The sequence below is a fragment of the Blastomyces gilchristii genome, assembly GCF_000003855.2.
Source record: "Blastomyces gilchristii SLH14081 genomic scaffold supercont1.1, whole genome shotgun sequence".
NCBI lineage: Eukaryota > Fungi > Ascomycota > Eurotiomycetes > Onygenales > Ajellomycetaceae > Blastomyces > Blastomyces gilchristii.
The window spans coordinates 3926793-3938935 of NW_003101682.1; positions in this window are offsets into that span (position 1 = coordinate 3926793).

Sequence of the window (12143 nt, forward strand, 5' to 3'; positions counted from 1 at the left end):
TTTGAGCTCTTTTTCAATCTCTTGAAAAATGGATATCATTCTGAATGCTGGAGAGAAGCCACTCGAGTGATTCTTGCAAAACCTAATGAAAAAACTTCAATTTATAAGTCATATAGAGTAATATCTCTATTAAACTGTCTAGGAAAGGTTTTGGAAAAGATAATAGCTACTCAACTATCTTTTATAAGCTCTATTAATAACTCTCTTTTATTCAGTGAACAAATGAAAGGTAGAAAACAATGTTCTTCAATTGACACTGTTCTCTCAGTTGTTCATGATATTTAAATAGCAAAGCATGAAGATCTGGTCTCAACTGCAGTTTTTATTGATATAAAAGAAGCATTTGATCATGTTTCAAAGTCAAAATTAATTCAGACATTGAAGATGTTAAAACTGCCACTTTCTCTAATAAAATGAGTTAACTGTTTTATATCTAAAAGAATTATATCACTTTTCTTTGATGAAATGAAACAAGACAAGACTGAGTTAAAAATAGAAGTATTGCAAGGATCTTCAATCTCACTTATTTTATTTACATTATACACTGCATATCTATTCAAGAATAGAAATATGAGAATAGTGCAATCTCTGAGTTATGTGAATGATATTGATCTAGTCTACAGCTCAAAAACTATCAAAGAGATTTTAAAAGTAATTGAAGAAGCTGCAAAGGATATCTTTGTTAGAGCAGATATCAATCAAATTCAATTTGATATGAATAAATCTGAGTTAATTCATTTCTTTTCTAGATTCAATGAGAAAGAACTTTCTCTAACTCTTTTAAATAGAGAGATTAAACCCAGTGTAAATATCAAATGATTAGGAGTATGATTAAACTCCAAGTTAAATTTTAAATATTACATTCAACAAAGAACTGTCAAGACAGAAAGACTATTAAATAACATTATCAGACTACTAAATACAGAGAGAGGTCTGTCCTTCCAGGATATGAGACACTTATATATAGCCTGTATTACATCAGTAGCTGATTATGAAGTTCAAGTTAGATGAAATAATCAAGGAAATTTCACTGAACTCTTTCAAAGTCTGCAAAACAGAGCTTTGACAAGAATTCTGATAGCATTCAAATCATCTCCTATTAAAGCAATGAAAATTGAAGCTTCAATTCCTTCTTCTGGTATTAGATTTGAAAAGACCTGTATGAACTATGCTCTGAGAGTTATAACAATAAGCTCAAATCATATAATCAGAGAAAGAGTCTCTTCTTCATTTTCATCAATTAACTCTGGAAATGAACTGAATTGAAATAGATTTCTTGATTGAAATAAAAATAATTCTTCAAAGAAAATGCCTTCTCAACTGTACAGACTATGCTCACTGATTAAAAATCAATTTTCTTCTTTAAATGTTGAAAAAGTTGATCATGAGAAGTTATTTCTCTAGAGAGAAGAGCTTGAATCTCTTATATTCTTACAAATAAGTGAACTATCTAAAGAGAAAGAATATGAACAGTATTTAAAGAGAATTTCTACAATCAATATAAAAGACTCTATTCTGATTTATTCAGATGACTCAAAAAATGAGAATTTGAATAGATTAGGTGCAGACATTGCTTATACTGAAGATAATATTAATTTTATCTCAGATTTCTAAAATCTAGGCTGTGAATCTGAAGTCTTTGACACTGAACTATTTATAATAGTGAAAGCTTTCAAACTTATTGAAATAAAATCTCATAAAAGAGAAAATAGTTTGAAAGAGATATGAATATTCTCTGATAGTCACACTGCTTTAAAAAGACTTAGAAATAGTCAGATTTATAATAATCAAATGAATCTTGAACTAATCTTAAACTTCATTTTAAAAATTCAAAAGAGAAGAATATCAAAGCTGATAATTCATCTGCACTGAGTTTCTGCTCATATGAATATTCATGACAATGAATTGGCTGATTCAGCCGCAAAAAAAGGTTCAGAAATAAGCAGATCTATTCAAAAAGTTTTGTTCTGGTCTTTTATAAAGAGAATAATAAAAGAATCTTGTTTAGACAAGTGGAATGAAAGCTGGCAGAAACAAAAGAAGAGTATATATTATTCAAGATTTGAAACAAAACACAAGTGGAAATCTTGTTCAATTAAATGTAAAAAGAAAATATTCTCATCTATAATACAGCTAAAACTAGGATATGACTATTTCAAATCTCATATGTAAAGATTTGATGATAGATTTGATTCAATGAAATACTCATTCTGCAATTCAAATGAGAATCCTGAGTATATTGTAATGCACTGTGCATTATACAATAGTCTCAGAGTCAGATTGAAAGAGAAGTATGATCTAAATCAATTAAATATGAGATGCTTATTCTCAACTAAGACAGGAATTAAATACTTAATAGACTTTCTATCAGAAACTCAAGCAGCTACAAGGAAATGTCTGAATTCAGAAATATCTGAATATGAAGAGAAGGAAATTAATCAGATATAGTCTGTTAAAACAGCTATATACTATCTTTTGAGAATTTGTTTCATTACAGTCTCTCTTTATTTTACTTTATTTTTTCCTTTCTACTCTTTTCTATCTATCTATTTAATGTGTCTATCTTTAAGACTGTGTTCTCTTTTCTTTTGTCATGATATTATCAAATGGTTTCAAAGTATCAGAAGATGTTAAAACACTGCAATTTGTAAACAGTTTTTATATTCTGAGCTAGAATTTTCTGATTTTGCATATCTGAAATTGGTGAATGTATGATAGTTATCTTTATAGATATAGGAAAAACCCTGAGAACTTTTAATTCTCAGGTAGATGTCATAGTCTCTGACTGCATACATCTATAATTGAAAGAATAATAATAATCATAATCATAAAATCATTGAATAATTACTGCTATTGACTACACTACTGACTGACCAGTCATGAAAGCAGTTTCAGAGATGACAGATAAGATAATAATGAAGTTTCTACATAATGAGCTCTATGTCAACTACGAAATGCTATATGGGATTCTAACTGATAATAATGTGAATCTTGTAGAAGAAGTGATGAGGCATTTCATGAGCCAGTTACAGATAAGACATTGTAGAACAACATCACATCACTCACAGATGAACAGAAAGATGAAATACTTGAATGAAATCTTAAGCAACATACTGATGAAATATTTAGTGAACAAGTCTACAAGATTATGAGATGAATATCTCAGTCAGGTGGTATTAGCCATGTGAATTCAGCAGCATGCAGTCTTCAAGCATTCATCATTCTTCCTGTTGTATGAATTGCATCCGCGCATTTCAGAGAATGCTTTGAAAAAAGTGAGAAAGGGAACAGCAGTTGCAGATGCAGCAGTTGTGAATGCAGAATCAAGATTGAAAGAGATCAGCTATGTATATGCAAAAGCTAATAAGTTTCTTCTGAACTGAGGAATTCTATCAAAAAGAATATAAAACTCACTAGTTAAGAAATTGAGTCTCAAGATGAAAATATGAGTTCTTGTATGCAATGAGAGTTCTGAGAAGTTTCAATCTAGATAATTTGAGCTCTATAAAATACTCAAATCACATTCTCTGAGAATATACACATTGAAGAAATCAGAGACATAGATCTTATACAACTTAATAAATAATTCATATCTTGTGAAGATGAAGATGTAAGATCTGAGCAGATTATGATTATTCACAGTACTATCATCAGTGTTGAAAAAGAAGAAGCTTACAATTGAAAAGTCTCACAAAGTAAGAGAAATCATAGACACTTACAAATCAGATAATCTCACTTATTTCAATCTTTTCACAATTACAAGGAAAGAATGAGAAGAAATGAAGAAATCAGATGAATATCACACGTCAATAAGTGATGAGACTATAGTCAGTGATATAATAATGTGCTGCAGACAGTGAGTGCAATGTGATAAAGAGCAGTCTCAGAGCAGCAGACTTGTATATGAGTCAGATTGCAGAAGAAAAAGAAATTCAGAGTTGAATTTGACTGTTTATATCAGTTCAATTGTAAAGATAACAGAGGACGAAGCATCTGAAACATCTGCAGATGTGTGACACTAAGTCATCTCAATCTCTGAGAACACTCAGAGATCAGATAAGATTAGTTTCAATCAGTCATTCACTGTAGTGATCTAAGCAGGTGAAGAGAGACAGTATAATATGTGAGACAGAATTACAAGATGAAAGCTGCTGAATCTAGTCACTGAACACTATATTATATAGAGGTCATATAAGAGTAGTGACTAGCAGACAAAGAAAAAGTGTAAGACAAGGAAAAAGAATAACTCAGAAGATAATGAATTGATTATCAACTGTAAGAGTCAGCTGTAAAAAGACAAATGTTATTATACACATCTCATTCATTTCTATATATTATATGTTTAATCTATTTCCAACACCACACCACCTGAAAAATGCTAAAAATAAAGGAAATCTCAATACCTGAGATCTGCAAGAACTTCAAAGAGTGTAAGATGCTTCTATAATAACATTATACACATCTCTGATTTCTCTATCACTGTGTGTACAATATTAATATCATTTATCACAAGAGTAACTGAAATACTAATATAGAAATGTGTACATGTGTGTGTAGAAAAATTGAAGAAGAGTGTGAGACCTGCAGAACTCAGAGTCAGGGTAGAGAAGATGAAGATGAAAGAAATGAAAGAGAGAGAGAGTACAGAATCAGATGAATAACAGCAGAAATCATCTGAGACTGAATATTTATAACTCAGTATGCACACAATCTTCACTGCAGAGAAGAAAGAGAAAGTGCTGAGAGAAGCTTGAAGATGAGATTGAATAGTCTTAACAGTGTTATTATCTTCAATTAAAATAGCCTCTGATACTGAAGCAACTAAGAATCATTTTTAGTGTATGAAAATGATAAAATCAGAGATAAGAAGAGTTACTGAATGAACATCTGCTGATCTTAAAATTGTATATATAATTACAACATGCACAAGACTTCTCAGAAACAGAGAGAAGAATGCAGAGAAATACAGAAAGTAGAATACAGTGCAGAACAGCTTATTTTTATAATAATATCTCAGACAAGGTGTATAAGTCTCATACTCACAGATATAAAAGAGTACAATATCTGTGTTCTTATTTCTGAAAACATGAATATTCTTCATCTGTATTATGAAGTTGCATGAGAAATATCAGAGAATAGACTGATATAAGTTAATCATTCTGAAAATATTCATCAGAGTGAATATACTCACAATATTGAATTTAACAGTTATAAAAAGTTTCTTGATATTTATAGATATCATGACTTCGTATATGATAAAACTCATAACAATTTCCTCTAGAAAAATTAGTATTAGAAGAAAAGATGAAAAAGAAAAGACTTACACTTTTAACACTGTTAAGAAGAGGGATAATTCTCTGCTATAAATACACAATTACTTTATTATAAATACTTAAAGTCAATGTAATAATCAGCAATTATAACTGAGCTGCAGATAGTTGTATTATATACAGTCTTTATACAATAGATTATTCTAGAGATCAGTAAAAAGAGTGAAAGTGTATATACTGAAAAATATGATTTACTAAGTCTATATAATATCTTCTTAAAATGAGAAGAGCTGATGATAACAGCAGAAGTAGCAGAGGCAGAAGAAGTAGAAGTAGCAGAAGCAGAAGAAGTGAGAGTAAAGATTGCAGAAACAGAGATAGCAAAAGTGAGAGAATCAGACACAGAAGTAAGTGTAGAAGATTGAGAGAGAGTAGCAGAGAAAGAAACAGAGAGAGTAGAAGAGAATACAGAAGACTCAGTTATATATAATACAGACAATTTCTGCATTATTATATTTTTCAAGTTCTTAATTAATAATTTAATATTAAGTTCACTATTATTGACTGACATGAATCTGTTAATATATGAAGATTCTATATAAATAAAAACAAATATATCAGTATCTGTGTTCATGCAAAATCATGTCAGAAAACATAATCAGAAGCTTACTAAGAAGAAAAATAATTAAGAATGTATAAGAAGATGAAGAAGATATGTCATTTATAATAATATATTGTAATAATTGTTAGAAGAAAAACAAGTTCTGATCATGTTTCACAATGCATTACACTCACTGCTAATAAACTGCCTGATATAGACACTATAATGATACTTATTATAAGAACAGAAAGCTATCACTAGAAATGTATACAATGTAATAGATGAACAGATAGAGAGTGTTAAATAGAGAGAGAGACAGAAATCTGAAATAAGATAATAATGTTTAATAATGATAATAATGAAGAAGATAATTGAAGAATGAAAAAAGTTAGTGAATGAGTGATGTAATATAGTGAAAGTTTCTTTAAGAGAATGTACAAGAAGTGCTAGCCAGATCAGAATAAGCTGTACAATTATAAATGCTAGTGACATACTAATCTGCATGAGACTAGGGCTTACATCATAGTCATGTGAGCGTGACTGAATCTGGTGGGGGAGGATGTGATTCAGAAGAATGTACAACTGCCGGATAATAACACAGCCGCTTCTGAACATGCTTACAAATGTAAAGGGGCTCTAGCGGCCACTAACTAATTTAGATAACATATATAAGAAGCCGGCGTACGCCTGTAATCGTACGCTGGCTCAAGCAACCATTGAATCACAATTCTTCTATTATACTCATATGCAAGCGGAGCTTGTGATGAGTCCTTGTGTGATGTTAAATACAGGTCAAGTGTTGATTATACAGGAGGAAATACAGGTGTTGAGACCATGCCAAGATAACAAGAACATAGAAAAATACAAAGAAGTGATAATTAGATACATGTGATAATAACTTCTCAGCTCAGAAATATAGAGTGATTCATTGAAGTGATTTGTACACCTCTGTCTTTATTAGAAACCTGAGGTGCTTGAGTTCTGGATTTAATGTATCCTCTGCGGGTTTTGAACCCACGCGCCTTGGTTTCCCACGCCAAGGTGCTACCAGGTGGCTGCATTAATCATTCGGCCACCGGGGCCATAACATAGGCTTGCTTCACCAGCATTACATGAATTATGAATTATAAATTTACAGATTAATTCATTCAACCTGTCTATATTCTCAGCAGGGCTTGGCAGCTCTGCAGATATAATATTGTTAATTGTATTAGACTGTAAAAACTGCTCAGAGTTCTTAGTGCGATTAACAGATGCATATAAGACAGTTCATGTTTTTAATATTCAATTATTTATACTCTGATCAACATCAGTCTGAACAGCTGCTCAGATTTGACAACATTAAAAAAATGAAAAATCTTTATTGTAAAAACACATACAATTGAATCTAAGTAGTTCACTGTAGTCTGATCAGAGAGTAACTCATAGATAATCTTCTCTCACTCAGAATTGCCTGTGAATATAATGAAAAGAATTGAACATCTGTAGTTAAACACAATTGTCATAGAATTCTGAAACAGTTTATGCATAAAGCATTCACTGTTTATATAAGAAGTAGATAGTATCACACAGTGATCAAGCTGCTTATAATCTGTATTATCTACCTGTATACTATCATGTCAATCACTATATTAATCTGCACGAAGTTTCAGTTGATAAGTATGAACTCAGTTCAGTCACCGTTCATTAACATTTATGTAGACATTAACTAAATATTGTTGAAATAGATGTTTAGTCTGAAAAAGAGAAACATTAACATCATCTCATTGAACAAGATTATATACATATCATATATACAAAGTCAGGCTATGACTGTCATACTTATCTTCATTCTTAACAGTATGATTAATATTATTATCAGAGTCATTGCAGGTAAGTGAGAGATCTATAAGCATATTTAGACTGGCTGCTGAGATCATGAATTTCACATTTAATCTCATTTGATCTGGTCTCATACATTTCTTGATATGAATCCCGCTGGGACTAGTCATTAAAAAAATATGCAAAGTGACTATATATCAGATCTTAAAATGAAACCATGACTTGAAAAAAATGAGAAAGTAATTTCATTTGATCTTATTCAGTTTCATTCTTAGCATAAAGTTACTATTTTTAGACATTTTAAGGTTTTTTTTAGACTATTTTTAATTTTTTAAAAAGTAACACTTTTCAATAACACTTAAATGAGATTTAAAGTCATTTAAAGTAATAAAAATAATTTAAATTGAGAAGTGAAAATCATGATCTCATTTGAAAAATGTGACAAGAGTAGACAGTAAGTCTCACTGAAACAGTATGAGACTTCTATCTAATGTTAAAACTGTGTAATAGGATCAGTCAAATTGGTAATGAGACTATCAAAAAATCTGGTCCTGGTCTCAGACACGGTCATACGGTCAGTCTAAGTATATTGATATCAATATATCAGCTGTGATCTCTTGAAGAAAAAAGTAGAACATAATACAGTAAAAGATAAAATAAAGTGTGAGAATTAATAGATGTGAGACTCAAGTCAGCACTGAGCTGTTATAGTGTTAGAAGAATGACATAGAAATAATAGATATTACTGAGAGTGTTCTGTATAATAACTGCAATCTCAGAGACAGTAGACAGATTCTCATAGCAATGATCATTATCTATCTTCAGCTGTAGAACAGAGTTTAAACTGAAATGCATAGCAGAGCTATTCTGTAGTACCTCTCATACAGATCAGTAAAGCTGAATAAAAGAATTAATCTTTGAAATATTAGCAGTTATAATAATATAATAGAAGAATGTGAAAAAGCAAATGAATAAACAGTAAGTAATATAACACAGATATAATTAAATATACTAGAATATATAACAGAGTCAGCACTGTTTAAAATATCTGCATCAAATCACAGATTATGAATTCATATTTATATTAAACAGATATTCTTATCTGACTCAGACTCTAAGTGTTCTGATAGATGATAGAGGTCTCTCTGTATTTGAAATAACATTGAGCTGCTAGTAGTCAGATGACTCAGACATGAATTCTGCTTACACTTCATAGATGTAAATGCCAGGGCAGAGTTGTAGTTCTGAATATACTTGAAGAAATGCTTCGCGTCAGCTGTATTATTATTAAACAGCTTATATAGATCTTGTGAGAATGCTTTGACAGACAGCAGTCTTATAGCATCTCTTGCACAGCATGTGAAAAACACTGGTAGAGTCTTTAATAACTTATATACATGTTTGTTAATTGAATACTCAGCTCTGCAGACAGAGCAGCAGACATTCATTCAGTCAAAATCAAGTAATTGATGATGTCAAATGTAGAACTGAAAGCTGCAGAGAATAGATCAGTGACTGTAAGTGATTGAAGAATTAACATCTGATTCAGAGATAGTTGAGCTGATTCAATTGTTGAGAATATTAAGAGACAGCTGCTCTGATGAATCTGCATGTATATAGTCTGCAGGAACTGCTGCAGCAGCTCTCAGATAACAGTGTTTAGCATCACAGATATATTTATAATTGAGAGTCTGGCAGTTGTTGCAGTTCTTGAACATATGATTGACGGTGTGTAACAGATGAGATGAACAGTTTTCACAGTATATATCACAGTGTGACAGATCAACTCACTATGAGTTAAGCACAGAAGCAGCTACATCTCTCAATGACAGATAGAAGATTTGAACTGGATATGTCTGATATATGTGATATTGAGCTTGATAGCATGTAGAGCATGTACAGAATAATGCATTGAATTGAGAATGTTGAAACATGTTAAGAGAATGAGAATTCTTACATATCAAGCAGCAGTGCATGAAATAAGTATATTGATGAATATACAGATTGTAATAAATGTAGATAAGAGTATAAAGAATGTAAATACAGTAGAGAACATCTGTAAAGAAGAAGATGAAGATTATCTATCAGAGTTGTACAGGTCACAGAGCCAGATGTTAATTCCAGCTATAAATTTAATGAGATGCATATGATGGCATGCGAGGTCATGTTACAGTGTTTTTTACACGGAAAAGTGAGTTTTTCTTTAATATATAGAGAGATTCTCATACAAAACTCTCTTAATAATATCATGAATATCTAGATGTCTTCTGACAGAATAATGTTATAAATCTACTTCTCTTACAAGACTCAGAAGTAGATCACAGTATCAAGCTGAAAAAGAAGAATGAAAGAATTTCAAATCACTGTGAAACTCTCTTTATAATATGTTCTGAGATGAACTTCTGCTTCTTTGAAAGACACTTAATAATCTATTAAATAAAGAATTCATATACATTAGTCACTCTTTCACTGCAGCTTTTATTCTGTTTGTAAAGAAAGCAAACAGAGATCTCTGATTCTGTGTGAACTATTGTAACATGGCGGAACTGAAGCGGTGGCTAGTCAGCAGCGTCACATAGAAGTAGTTGATTAGAAAGCTGTATGAGTGAGCTTGACTATCTTGCTTAAATAGTAAGCTTGTAGACTACAGGGTTATTGTGAGAATATCACAGATATAGTACTTAGTATACTATGAAGATTATATGAGAAACACAGTAACTCTTGTATATATTTCTATAGAAGAAAAATGAATTGCTGACTTCTTTAATGAGAAGTCAGCATCTAGCTATTCTATATAGATAATAAGTGAATATTCTTCTCTCATTCTATAAGCAAGAATAGCTGAAGTGATACCTCAGCAGCACCTCACTATCAAGAAAGAGTAATCTCCTGATCTTATATAGAAGTGAGATTCTTATATTCATCAATCAGATCTTTCTATGATATATTCAAATAATATCATAGAGTGATTAGAAACTGGTTTAAATAAGATGAAATTATTCACATGAAAGTGATGAGCTGTGTGAAACTGTAACAGAGTCTTGACATAGCTGAGAGTGTAATAATGCTCTTCTGTTTAAGAGCATAGTCTCAATACTCTTAAGATTATCAGATTAGAAGTTATCTTTATTATATAGTAATAATTACTAACTGATTAACAGTGTATATACTGTATATAATACAAAGAAATAGATGAGTTTTTCTGCTAACTGTGTAGATCTTTCTTTCTCATCTCTGTTCAACTCAAATGCATGATAAGTGAGTTTCTTATATATTAATTTAAAATATAAAAAATATAGTTAATAGGTGACTTACAGATCTCTTATCATATTCTGTTCTATATATGAAATTCTCTGCAGAAGTGATGTATTTTAGAGATAAAGTTAACAGTAGTGATAGAATTTTTCAAAAAGATTCTCTCTCTCTATGATACATTTTTCTTCCTTCTCTCTCAATTGTAACAGTGAGTGTATGAGAGTATCATTCTTAAAAGATAATAAAGAACTTATTCTGATATTTTCTAGTGATTAAACATCTTCATGATACAGCTGCAGTCTCTGTAACTGTTAAGAAAGTCAGATTGAAGACAGAGATAGTAGAATCAATGACCTGCAGAAGTACTACTCTCATTATCACATCTTCTTCTTCTGCATCTCTTGTGACTGTGATGATAGTAGCAGTGCATTGCAGTGAGATGTTATCTCTTCTATCAATCAGTTTATCTGTGTCTGATTCTTTCTCTGCCTCTCTCACTGCTGTTGTGATATTATTTCTTTTCTCAGTCAATACAGTGATGTATGACCCTATGTGATCATTCAGAGAGAATCTCAGAGAGAGCTTGATTTCAGAAATAGTGACTCTGAGAAGCTCAATCTGTAGTTTCTCTTCAATGATACATCTGAGCACTGCTTAGCATGCTGCTGAGTTAGATCTACAGAGTTCTGTGATTTCTTTATCTTCTCTCTGTGAGAAGGCTCTGATGTAGTCTCTGACTAGTACTATCACTTATCTACACTGCACTAAACAGCTGAAGAAAGAGAAGGTCTTATACACTCATCTCTTCTCTCACTCTCATTATTTCTGTTATACTTATAACAACAACTTCTATCTCTCTGTAAGTATTATCTCATAGAAAGACATTATATCAGCTCTGATAAGAAGCTTAGATACTTAAGTAGTACAGAGTGAAAGTCTCAGAGCTTTAAGTATTAATGAATTCTGTCAAGACTGAAGAGATTCTTCTTACTCATTTGTAAAAGCAGATGAAAGTGTGAATCTCTGAGATGAAAAAATACCTCAGAATAACTAATCTTAAGAAGAAATCAGTCAGTACTGCTGTTGAAAGTATTATAGAGATCAATTACTGATTGAAGAGAATCTCACTTCAATTGAAACAGATAACTAACATACTTTATAAATTAATAAGTTAATATCTCAAGTATCTCTTATAC